The sequence below is a fragment of the Sycon ciliatum genome, chromosome 6, assembly GCF_964019385.1.
Source record: "Sycon ciliatum chromosome 6, ocSycCili1.1, whole genome shotgun sequence".
Lineage (NCBI taxonomy): Eukaryota > Metazoa > Porifera > Calcarea > Leucosolenida > Sycettidae > Sycon > Sycon ciliatum.
This window is the reverse complement of record NC_088648.1, coordinates 29,557,494-29,570,925: the sequence shown is the minus strand read 5'-3', so window position 1 is coordinate 29,570,925 and position 13,432 is coordinate 29,557,494. Positions and strand designations below refer to the sequence as shown.

Sequence of the window (13,432 nt, the reverse complement as noted above, 5' to 3'; positions counted from 1 at the left end):
TCAGTCCCGCATTTCTTTTTTCGTTTTCCTACGTTTACACGATCAAAGCCGATCTGAGGTGGTCTCCTTTTGTATCGTTTTCAAGCGTCTACACGAGAGCAAAGGATCCGCCAAAGATCGTCAAAGGGCCAAGTGTTGCCGTGGAAGCACCAATCACACTCAAGTAATGGTTGAAAACAGGCACACGACAACACACATCACATGACGAAAATTGTAAAAAACAATTTTTTGGATTGTCGGATCCGTGTAAAAGGCCGAAAATGAAACAAACGTGACGGAAAACGAGGCCAGCACGCCGTTTCGACTGTTTACACACCCAAATTTATCCGGCAGAACATTTCCGTTTTCAAATTCTTCCACCTTGGCCAGCGTTTTGGTTTTCTTCCGTTTTGGTGCACAACTTTTACGTTTTGCTCCGCGTACCGTGTAAATGAACCCTGGATCCGAAAGGATTTCGTTGCGTTTTCGCCCCCAGCGTTGTCGTGTAAACGCAGCCTAAGCCTGCAACAGTGCTGGAATGCAAAATTCCATACTCCGTATCCATGGTTGCCCTGGGGCTGTTGCCATGGAATTTCGTAATAGTCCTTGTACAATCACGTCTAAAATTGTTGGACTCCTTCATTAGCCCCTTAGCAACAGTCTAGGGTCAAGTTTTAGGTCAATGTTAGAACAGAGGCCATGCACCATGTCTGTGTATGATGGTCTTACCGGTAGGACCGAGGTCCATGCAAGCTATTATTAATTTTCCAAACGACGACCTACCAGCAACGGCTCAGCTAGAAGTAGAAGATTGATATTTTTAAATACTGCACACCTGCAAGTACATGACTGTACTAATAGTCACGTCACACGCCAGATCCCTGGCCTTTCCCCGTGGAAACTTAGGTGGTTTAGAGTTACCGATACCGGAAAAGCCCGTGTATAGGCCCCCGGGCGTATAGAATAGCAGCCTCGATTTCCTAATAATCATCTTATGTGTGCGTCGTACGCGCACACTGTCTGCATCAACCAGAGAGTAGCAAATTGTCGATAGTGTCCCACTCCTCACGATACTCAGAGTACACACAGCGTACTCGGATCAGGCGCAAGTTTCTGGAATCAACTAGAACAGACGGCAAGTTTGAACGTGACGCGGGGTCCATGACCATCATCTTTAGCGGTTTTCAACTATATGAATCGTGTACGTTTCAAAGAGATGTAGTACTCACGTCACCGCTTTACCCTCTTCACATCCTTTTCGAGTGGTAGCCACCATGATCATCATCTTTATCGCGCGAGTTTCAACAATCTACCTCCGTTTCAAAGAGATGTTCACCATGCGGTATTCACGGTACCGCCCAATTTATCCGCTTCACATCCTGAGCAGCAGACTCCATGATCATCGCGCAGAGTTTTAATGTTGAACTGCGCGCGCGCCGCACCCTTCAACCAACGAACAACTGGGCGGGGATAAAAGTGATTGGATCCACCTTGATCAGTCCCATTCAATCAACCATCAAGATGCTCTTTTCATGCTCGACATGTTCCTCCAGCCGTTCGTCGACCACCTCAAGTCGAAGGGACACAGGAAGAAGCTGGAGGCCGGTCTACAGCCTGAGTTTCTCTGCTCTTGGTAAGTGATCTGTGGTGCAATTCTCTTTATTTGAAATACCAGAGATCTTATACATGTTTTGATGTGTTTCCTCCCATACAGCGACAACCAATGGCGGACATTGGAAGATTTGAAGCACCATCTATCAACCGCCAACCATATGAAGAACTATATGACCAAGCTAAGGTCATACTACGGAGAATTGCCGATCAACAGTGTAATTACTATGATCCAAGCACAGATCGATATAAACAGTATGTAATTAAAAATTTTAAAATCAACATATCTGTGCTAAATGTGTGTGTCTGGATGGGGGTCGAGTACTCATTCGATTGCATGCTCCGAGTCGATGGGTTTGGCATGCCGAAGTTCGATGTGATTGACGTAGTGGGTAGCTGCAAGTTCGTTGAACAGAGCGGAGGCAAACGTATGGCAGTTGTTTGCTACAACGTTGTAAATACCCTTGACGAGATTGGAGTCGTAGAGGAAATCTATCAGATCCTGCAGATTTACATGTGATTGGTCAGCAATAATCTCCTCTATCGGAGTTTTTCGATTGGTGCTTCGATAGGAAGATCTCACGCTTGAGCGAGTCTTGCCTCTGCATATGCTGACACCGTCGGTGGTTTTTTCCGCCGACCACCACCAGTTTCTCGTTTGAAAGACGACGAAAGCGTGGAAAGCAATCAAATCTGTCGGTTGAAGGTACCACATGGGAGTTTTGTAAATGCCCGCCCAGATGACGGTCTCTTCACCTACCAGGGGCTTGAGATAGGTTTTGATATCGGCGCTGTCGATTCTCCACGCATCTTGTCCGATTTTATTCACGTTCGGGTGGAAGTACACGGCTTTATCGTAGTTACCACCTTCAAATTTATGCACGAACTCCGAAAGTCCGCACGAGATGTTGGAGCACGAGGCAGACATGATGACGAGAGCATGAAAATTGCATGAAAACCCTGCTGACGAATTGAGCGTAATGATGTATGACGAAAGCAAGCAGAGTCTTTTTATACCGACTCCTACGACCAATGAACACTCAGCGGCTCTGCATTATAGACGGATGCAGGCGGTGCATCGACGCCATTTCCCGAACATCATGGATCCGTGTGATCAATTCGATGCGCTCATCAATTACGTTCGGCAGCCAAAGGGCTCTCCGGTACGTGATGATGGTTGCAATCACGTGACCGAGGCCGTGATAGACGGACACAACGTGTGCACGTCGAGTGCGCACGTGATCGATCAGCACGTCCACGCACTCGAGCATGATTTTCAACAGCGGTGCATGCCAGAAAAAAGATGCTATCAGTCTCGACAGCGCCTCCTAGACGTCGACAGGCATCTGATTAGTTTTCTCTCATGGAGAGTTCGCGCGAGATTCTACAAAACACCGACATCCCCAGAAAAATGATTCTCTTTTTTACCGATCTTGATTTTTGGTCATGGGCTGCACCCCCCCCCCCCCCCCCCGCATGTTCACAGGTCAGGGGTTCCATAGCCCCCCCCCCCCCCCCCCCCGGCTTGACACTGACTTGCATGGTTGTATTTCACCAGCAGCACTGCACGCCGTCAATACGCCGGGGCGGCCACATCGGAACACAACACGTTGTGGCGGCCACACCGGAACACAACACGTTGGGGCAGGCCTTGACGCTGGCCAGTCTCAGCTCACATAGCTACAGTACTGTCGGTCGACGAAGAACAGGGGAGTGGGGGGATCAGCCTCGTTGCCCAGGTCGTTCTTCTTAGTATCATGTACTATGGTCTATGCATAGTTGAGTCACTGTGCATACATTGGTATGTAGTGCTTGGTGAAATTCTGGCCAGTTTGCTCTTCGACACTACGTTCTTCAGCGCCTGACAGTACTGTATGCCAACACCTTTGCCATCACGTCGTCGGACAATAGTGAATCGTCAAACGTGTGTACACTGTACACTGTACTATGTAGCCACGATGAAGCATGGCCACTGAAGTGTGACTGTACCTCACAGGTCAGACACCACAACATGTTAGAGTGCAATTTTTATGGTACAGGCGCTCAGCACCGCAGTTGGAGGTGGTCCGGCTGGAGAGGGGGGGGGGGGGGGTTGGGATCTCTCCCTGGGAAAAATTTGAAATCAGGCTGCGAAATTCTGCATTCTGGGCGTGGTCGGGCGAGAAACTGGTCCGGCCAAAGCCGGATCGGCCGGACCGGCTGCTACGCGACTGTGGTATTCACAGTCATGGAATACCACCTCCTGCATTTTTCCAGACGAACAGGAAAGGAAAATAGGTACAAATAATTATATTCTCGGCGATGCCTTAGCCCACACGAAGGCATACAGCTGCAATCTGGAACTACTCGCCTTGGAGATGTCCTGTCGCGTTTTGACGCCCACTTGCGACGCAATAATCTTCAGCTCCGTCAAAATGTACTTTAGAGGCGGGATTAGCCAATTGGGCATTGCTCGTGTGGAAAATCGAAATCCTGACTCAGAAAAGAACCAACAGTGCAAACACAGAGAACAAAGAGACAAAACGTGACAGCATACCCTAAAACTAATTATTTTATAAACCATGTACTCAATATCCTTGTGTGCTTGAATTGTTCTAATGTACCGTTGTGATTTGGTTGCTTGTATTACATGTCACATTGTGGGTTTTAAGACAGTACAGCAGCATGCAAATGTGTGTGTGTGTGTATGTGTGTGTGTGTATGAGAGAGAGAGAGAGAGTGTGTGTGTGCGTGTATGTGTGCGTATATACATGACACCGGAGTCCGCAGTACACAGTATATTGCAGAATCATGTACACAGAAAGTGCACGTAGATGTACATTCGGATAGTACTCCATAGTGTACAAAGTACCTACCTCGAGGAGAAAAGTGTTCATGGAGGACTTGGGCAATTTCGGGAAATACGTATTCCGCTAGCTCTTCCCTGCAAGCAAAGTAACGGTTTCCTACATCCACACAATGGAGGGAGAGAGAGAGACAGAGAGAGACGGGGGGGGGGGGGGAGGAAGAGAGAGACAGAGAGAGAGACAGAGAGAGAGAGAGGGGGGGGGGGGGAGAGAGAGAGAGAGGGGGGAGCGAGAGAGAGGGAGGGGAGAGACAGAGAGAGAAACAAACAGACATATTTGACCCAAGCTAAACGATAGCTTGCATGCCGTCCCACCAGTAGGACCCAAGAAATCACGCTGCAAAGTGCTTTTGGTTCAGAATTTTCTTGAAACAATTTTTGAGATGAGGTCTTTGTAAGGGAGCATCACATAAGTTCGCATTTTGTTTCTAAACGTAACGCATTTCGAAACGGGGTAGGGGGTAGCGCCCTTTTCGAATAGAAAAAATGACTGTTCGCACATTATCTGGAACTGTACAATCTACTACCGTGCTAGATCACTGCAGCAAATGAGTGTGTTTAGGTGGAGATCTACCTGTGTTTGCCGATCAGCTAACCCTTGCACTGCATGCATGCAGGCTACTCAGAGGTGTCAAATGTCACACCAGCCTGATCAAACCGTGTACAGTGTACCTGGCCAGCGTTTACAGCAGTACAGTTGTTGTGCAGGAAGTCTATGTTTATGTGCGTGTACATGTCATTGATTGTACTTGTACTCAGTAAATGCGGTACACGTACTACTGTATGCCATTCACGACCGCTCTAGCAAAACATTCATATCCATGTACATGTACATAGCATAGCATGGGGCCCGCATGGACGTGTACAGTAGATAAACACAGAAAATGTGCGATAAGACTTTCGAATAGAGGGGGGGAGGTAGGGGGATAAAGTCTATTCGAAATGCGTTACGTTTGCAAAATAAATGCGAACTTATGAGATGCTCCCTAAGGCAAAGTAATGGGGCAAAGGCAAGACTATGTCCAGTGCATGGCATACGTACAATTTCATCAATTGTCACAATGGCAGCACATGCTCCTGTCGCAGAGCTAGAAACTCTGCCGGAAGTGAATTTTGACCATTGCACATCGATCGTGGTGAGGACCTATTATCTTTCTTAGGCTGCGTTTACACGACAACGCACGGCCAGTTTTCCGTTTTCAGTCCCGCATTTCTTTTTTCGTTTTCCTACGTTTACACGATCAAAGCCGATCCGAGGTGGTCTCCTTTTGTATCGTTTTCAAGCGTCTACACGAGAGCAAAGGATCCGCCAAAGATCGTCAAAGGGCCAAGTGTTGCCGTGGAAGCACCAATCACACTCAAGTAATGGTTGAAAACAGGCACACGACAACACACATCACATGACGAAAATTGTAAAAAACAATTTTTTGGATTGTCGGATCCGTGTAAAAGGCCGAAAATGAAACAAACGTGACGGAAAACGAGGCCAGCACGCCGTTTCGACTGTTTACACACCCAAATTTATCCGGCAGAACATTTCCGTTTTCAAATTCTTCCACCTTGGCCAGCGTTTTGGTTTTCTTCCGTTTTGGTGCACAACTTTTACGTTTTGCTCCGCGTACCGTGTAAATGAACCCTGGATCCGAAAGGATTTCGTTGCGTTTTCGCCCCCAGCGTTGTTGTCGTGTAAACGCAGCCTAAGCCTGCAACAGTGCTGGAATGCAAAATTCCATACTCCGTATCCATGGTTGCCCTGGGGCTGTTGCCATGGAATTTCGTAATAGTCCTTGTACAATCACGTCTAAAATTGTTGGACTCCTTCATTAGCCCCTTAGCAACAGTCTAGGGTCAAGTTTTAGGTCAATGTTAGAACAGAGGCCATGCAACATGTCTGTGTATGATGGTCTTACCGGTAGGACCGAGGTCCATGCAAGCTATTATTAATTTTCCAAACGACGACCTACCAGCAACGGCTCAGCTAGAAGTAGAAGATTCATATTTTTAAATACTGCACACCTGCAAGTACATGACTGTACTAATAGTCACGTCACACGCCAGATCCCTGGCCTTTCCCCGTGGAAACTTAGGTGGTTTAGAGTTATCGATACCGGAAAAGCCCGTGTATAGGCCCCCGGGCGTATAGAATAGCAGCCTCGATTTCCTAATAATCATCTTATGTGTGCGTCGTACGCGCACACTGTCTGCATCCACCAGAGAGTAGCAAATTGTCGATAGTGTCCCACTCCTCACGATACTCAGAGTACACACAGCGTACTCGGATCAGGCGCAAGTTTCTGGAATCAACTAGAACAGACGGCAAGTTTGAACGTGACGCGGGGTCCATGATCATCATCTTTACCGGTTTTCAACTATATGAATCGTGTACGTTTCAAAGAGATGTAGTACTCACGTCACCGCTTTACCCTCTTCACATCCTTTTCGAGTGGTAGCCACCATGATCATCATCTTTATCGCGCGAGTTTCAACAATCTACCTCCGTTTCAAAGAGATGTTCACCATGCGGTATTCACGGTACCGCCCAATTTATCCGCTTCACATCCTGAGCAGCAGACTCCATGATCATCGCGCAGAGTTTTAATGTTGAACTGCGCGCGCGCCGCACCCTTCAACCAACGAACAACTGGGCGGGGATAAAAGTGATTCGATCCACCTTGATCAGCCCCATTCCACAAACCTGAATGAGACAAAATGCTCCTCTCTTGTTCCTTGTGTTCGAAGACTATGACCGGCCTCCGGCCGTTCGTCGAGCATCTCCGCTCGAAAAACCACCGGAGGAAGCTGGAGGCCGGGATGCAGCCTGAATTTATGTGTTCTTGGTAAGTAATCTGTCGTGCAATTCTCTTTATTTGAAATACCAGAGATCTTATACATGTTTTAATCTGTTTCCTTCCATGCAGCGACAACCAATGGCGAACAATAGAAGAAATGAAAGATCATTCTGCAACGTCAAGACATCTTCAACATTATACGGAGAAGCTGACCTCATACTACGGGGAAATACCGGCCAACAGCGTTATAACACTCATACAAGCTGAGAATGATCTACTGAAATTATAATTAAACATTTTAAAATCAACATATCTGTGCTAAATGTGTGTGTCTGGATGGGGGTCGAGTACTCATTCGATTGCATGCTCCGAGTCGATGGGTTTGGCATGCCGAAGTGCAATATGATTGACGTAGTGGGTAGCTGCAAGTTCGTTGAACAGAGCGGAGGCAAACGTATGACAGTTGTTTGTTACAACGTTGTAAATACCCTTGACGAGATTGGAGTCGTAGAGGAAATCTATCATATCCTGCAGATTTACATGTGATTTGTCAGCAATAATCTCCTCTATCGGAGTTTTTCGATTGGTGCTTCGATAGGAAGATCTCACGCTTGAACGAGTCTTGCCTCTGCATATGCTGACACCGTCGGTTGTTTTTTCCGCAGACCACCACCAGTTTCTCGTTTGAAAGACGACGAAAGCGTGGAAAGCAATCAAATCTGTCGGTTGAAGGTACCACATGGGAGTTTTGTAAATGCCCGCCCAGATGATGGTCTCTTCACCTACCAGGGGCTTGAGATAGGTTTTGATATCGGCGCTGTCGATTCTCCACGCATCTTGTCCGATCTTATTCACGTTCGGGTGGAAGTACACGGCTTTATCGTAGTTACCACCTTCAAATTTATGCACGAACTCCGAAAGTCCGCACGAGATGTTGGAGCACGAGGCAGACATGATGACGAGAGCATGAAAATTGCATGAAAACCCTGCTGACGAATTGAGCGTAATGATGTATGACGAAAGCAAGCAGAGTCTTTTTATACCGACTCCTACGACCAATGAACACTCAGCGGCTCTGCATTATAGACGGATGCAGGCGGTGCATCGACGCCATTTCCCGAACATCATGGATCCGTGTGATCAATTCGATGCGCTCATCAATTACGTTCGGCAGCCAAAGGGCTCTCCGGTACGTGATGATGGTTGCAATCACGTGACCGAGGCCGTGATAGACGGACACAACGTGTGCACGTCGAGTGCGCACGTGATCGATCAGCACGTCCACGCACTCGAGCATGATTTTCAACAGCGGTGCATGCCAGAAAAAAGATGCTATCAGTCTCGACAGTGCCTCCTAGACGTCGACAGGCATCTGATTAGTTTTCTCTCATGGAGAGTTCGCGCGAGATTCTACAAAACACCGACATCCCCAGAAAAATGATTCTCTTTTTTACCGATCTTGATTTTTGGTCATGGGCTGCACCCCCCCCCCCCGCATGTTCACAGGTCAGGGGTTCCATAGCCCCCCCCCCCCCCCCGGCTTGACACTGACTTGCATGGTTGCATTTCACTGGGTAGCACTGCACGCCGTCGATACGGCGGGGCGGCCACATCGGAACACAACACGTTGTGGCGGCCACACCGGAACACAACACGTTGGGGCAGGCCTTGACGCTGGCCAGTCTCAGCTCACATAGCTACAGTACTGTCGGTCGACGAAGAACAGGGGAGTGGGGGGATCAGCCTCGTTGCCCAGGTCGTTCTTCTTAGTATCATGTACTATGGTCTATGCATAGTTGAGTCACTGTGTATACATTGGTATGTAGTGCTTGGTGAAATTCTGGCCAATTTCCTCTTCGACACTACGTTCTTCAGCGCCTGACAGTACTGTATGCCAACACCTTTGCCATCACGTCGTCGGGCAATAGTGAACCGTCAAACGTGTGTACACTGTACACTGTACTATGTAGCCATGATGAAGCATGGCCACTGAAGTGTGACTGTACCTCACAGGTCAGACACCACAACATGTTAGAGTGCAATTTTTATGGAGGTGGTCCGGCTGGAGGGGGGGGGGGAGGGGGGGGGGGGGGGTTGGGATCTCTCCCTGGGAAAAATTTGAAATCAGGGTGCAAAATTCTGCATTCTGGGCGTGGTCGGGCGAGAAACTGGTCCGGCCAAAGCCGGATCGGCCGGACCGGCTGCTACGCGACTGTGGTATTCACAGTCATGGAATACCACCTCCTGCATTTTTCCAGACGAACAGGAAAGGAAAATAGGTACAAATAATTATATTCTCGGCGATGCCTTAACCCACACGAAGGCATACAGCTGCAATCTGGAACTACTCGCCTTGGAGATGTCCTGTCGCGTTTTGACGCCCACTTGCGACGCAATAACCTTCAGCTCCGTCAAAATGTACTTTAGAGGCGGGATTAGCCAATTGGGCATTGCTCGTGTGGAAAATCGAAATCCTGACTCAGAAAAGAACCAACAGTGCAAACACAGAGAACAAAGAGACAAAACGTGACAGCATACCCTAAAACTAATTATTTTATAAACCATGTACTCAATATCCTTGTGTGCTTGAATTGTTCTAATGTACCGTTGTGATTTGGTTGCTTGTATTACATGTCACATTGTGGGTTTTAAGACAGTACAGCAGCATGCAAATGTGTGTGTGTGTGTGTGTGTGTATGTGTGTGTGTGTATGAGAGAGAGAGAGAGTGTGTGTGCGTGTATGTGTGCGTATATACATGACACCGGAGTCCGCAGTACACAGTATATTGCAGAATCATGTACACAGAAAGTGCACGTAGATGTACATTCGGATAGTACTCCATACTCCATAGTGTCCAAAGTACCTACCTCGAGGAGAAAAGTGTTCATGGAGGACTTGGGCAATTTCGGGAAATACGTATTCCGCTAGCTCTTCCCTGCAAGCAAAGTAACGGTTTCCTACATCCACACAATGGAGGGAGAGAGAGAGACAGAGAGAGACGGGGGGGGGGGGAGGAAGAGAGAGAGAGAGAGAGAGAGAGAGAGAGAGAGAGAGAGAGAGAGAGAGAGAGAGAGAGAGAGGGGGGGGGAGAGAGAGAGAGAGGGGGGAGCGAGAGAGAGAGGGAGGGGAGAGACAGAGAGAGAAACAAACAGACATATTTGACCCAAGCTAAACGATAGCTTGCATGCCGTCCTACCAGTAGGACCCAAGAAATCACGCTGCAAAGTGCTTTTGGTTCAGAATTTTCTTGAAACAATTTTTGAGATGAGGTCTTTGTAAGGGAGCATCACATAAGTTCGCATTTTGTTTCTAAACGTAACGCATTTCGAAACGGGGGTAGGGGGTAGCGCCCTTTTCGAATAGAAAAATGACTGTTCGCACATTATCTGGAACTGTACAATCTACTACCGTGCTAGATCACTGCAGCAAATGAGTGTGTTTAGGTGGAGATCTACCTGTGTTTGCCGATCAGCTAACCCTTGCACTGCATGCATGCAGGCTACTCAGAGGTGTCAAATGTCACACCAGCCTGATCAAACCGTGTACAGTGTACCTGGCCAGCGTTTACAGCAGTACAGTTGTTGTGCAGGAAGTCTATGTTTATGTGCGTGTACATGTCATTGATTGTACTTGTACTCAGTAAATGCGGTACACGTACTACTGTATGCCATTCACGACCGCTCTAGCAAAACATTCATATCCATGTACATGTACATAGCATAGCATGGGGCCCGCATGGACGTGTACAGTAGATAAACACAGAAAATGTGCGATACGACTTTCGAATAGAGGGGGGGGGGGGGGGAGGTAGGGGGGTAAAGTCTATTCGAAATGCGTTACGTTTGCAAAATAAATGCGAACTTATGAGATGCTCCCTAAGGCAAAGTAATGGGGCAAAGGCAAGACTATGTCCAGTGCATGGCATACGTACAATTTCATCAATTGTCACAATGGCAGCACATGCTCCTGTCGCAGAGCTAGAAACTCTGCCGGAAGTGAATTTTGACCATTGCACATCGATCGTGGTGAGGACCTATTATCTTTCTTAGGCTGCGTTTACACGACAACGCACGGCCAGTTTTCCGTTTTCAGTCCCGCATTTCTTTTTTCGTTTTCCTACGTTTACACGATCAAAGCCGATCTGAGGTGGTCTCCTTTTGTATCGTTTTCAAGCGTCTACACGAGAGCAAAGGATCCGCCAAAGATCGTCAAAGGGCCAAGTGTTGCCGTGGGAGCACCAATCACACTCAAGTAATGGTTGAAAACAGGCACACGACAACACACATCACATGACGAAAATTGTAAAAAACAATTTTTTGGATTGTCGGATCCGTGTAAAAGGCCGAAAATGAAACAAACGTGACGGAAAACGAGGCCAGCACGCCGTTTCGACTGTTTACACACCCAAATTTATCCGGCAGAACATTTCCGTTTTCAAATTCTTCCACCTTGGCCAGCGTTTTGGTTTTCTTCCGTTTTGGTGCACAACTTTTACGTTTTGCTCCGCGTACCGTGTAAATGAACCCTGGATCCGAAAGGATTTCGTTGCGTTTTCGCCCCCAGCGTTGTCGTGTAAACGCAGCCTAAGCCTGCAACAGTGCTGGAATGCAAAATTCCATACTCCGTATCCATGGTTGCCCTGGGGCTGTTGCCATGGAATTTCGTAATAGTCCTTGTACAATCACGTCTAAAATTGTTGGACTCCTTCATTAGCCCCTTAGCAACAGTCTAGGGTCAAGTTTTAGGTCAATGTTAGAACAGAGGCCATGCACCATGTCTGTGTATGATGGTCTTACCGGTAGGACCGAGGTCCATGCAAGCTATTATTAATTTTCCAAACGACGACCTACCAGCAACGGCTCAGCTAGAAGTAGAAGATTGATATTTTTAAATACTGCACACCTGCAAGTACATGACTGTACTAATAGTCACGTCACACGCCAGATCCCTGGCCTTTCCCCGTGGAAACTTAGGTGGTTTAGAGTTACCGATACCGGAAAAGCCCGTGTATAGGCCCCCGGGCGTATAGAATAGCAGCCTCGATTTCCTAATAATCATCTTATGTGTGCGTCGTACGCGCACACTGTCTGCATCAACCAGAGAGTAGCAAATTGTCGATAGTGTCCCACTCCTCACGATACTCAGAGTACACACAGCGTACTCGGATCAGGCGCAAGTTTCTGGAATCAACTAGAACAGACGGCAAGTTTGAACGTGACGCGGGGTCCATGACCATCATCTTTAGCGGTTTTCAACTATATGAATCGTGTACGTTTCAAAGAGATGTAGTACTCACGTCACCGCTTTACCCTCTTCACATCCTTTTCGAGTGGTAGCCACCATGATCATCATCTTTATCGCGCGAGTTTCAACAATCTACCTCCGTTTCAAAGAGATGTTCACCATGCGGTATTCACGGTACCGCCCAATTTATCCGCTTCACATCCTGAGCAGCAGACTCCATGATCATCGCGCAGAGTTTTAATGTTGAACTGCGCGCGCGCCGCACCCTTCAACCAACGAACAACTGGGCGGGGATAAAAGTGATTGGATCCACCTTGATCAGTCCCATTCAATCAACCATCAAGATGCTCTTTTCATGCTCGACATGTTCCTCCAGCCGTTCGTCGACCACCTCAAGTCGAAGGGACACAGGAAGAAGCTGGAGGCCGGTCTACAGCCTGAGTTTCTCTGCTCTTGGTAAGTGATCTGTGGTGCAATTCTCTTTATTTGAAATACCAGAGATCTTATACATGTTTTGATGTGTTTCCTCCCATACAGCGACAACCAATGGCGGACATTGGAAGATTTGAAGCACCATCTATCAACCGCCAACCATATGAAGAACTATATGACCAAGCTAAGGTCATACTACGGAGAATTGCCGATCAACAGTGTAATTACTATGATCCAAGCACAGATCGATATAAACAGTATGTAATTAAAAATTTTAAAATCAACATATCTGTGCTAAATGTGTGTGTCTGGATGGGGGTCGAGTACTCATTCGATTGCATGCTCCGAGTCGATGGGTTTGGCATGCCGAAGTTCGATGTGATTGACGTAGTGGGTAGCTGCAAGTTCGTTGAACAGAGCGGAGGCAAACGTATGGCAGTTGTTTGCTACAACGTTGTAAATACCCTTGACGAGATTGGAGTCGTAGAGGAAATCTATCAGATCCTGCAGATTTACATGTGATTGGTCAGC

General features: G+C 47.5%; 1 protein-coding gene across 3 annotated transcripts in view; it reads right to left on the bottom strand.

Annotated features, from left to right (window-relative positions):
- The window catches only part of LOC135819853 (uncharacterized), a 43,105-nt gene that overhangs the window by 16,444 nt on the left and 13,229 nt on the right, over window positions 1–13,432 (bottom strand). For all 3 annotated transcript variants that reach the window (XR_010553996.1, XM_065333134.1, XM_065333133.1), the window contains exons 6-9: window positions 10,093–10,182; window positions 9,577–9,698; window positions 4,446–4,535; window positions 3,941–4,062 (exon numbers count right to left, since the gene is read on the bottom strand). The gene's annotated coding sequence lies outside the window, so the exon portion shown is untranslated. The remainder of the gene's footprint in view (window positions 1–3,940; window positions 4,063–4,445; window positions 4,536–9,576; window positions 9,699–10,092; window positions 10,183–13,432) is intronic.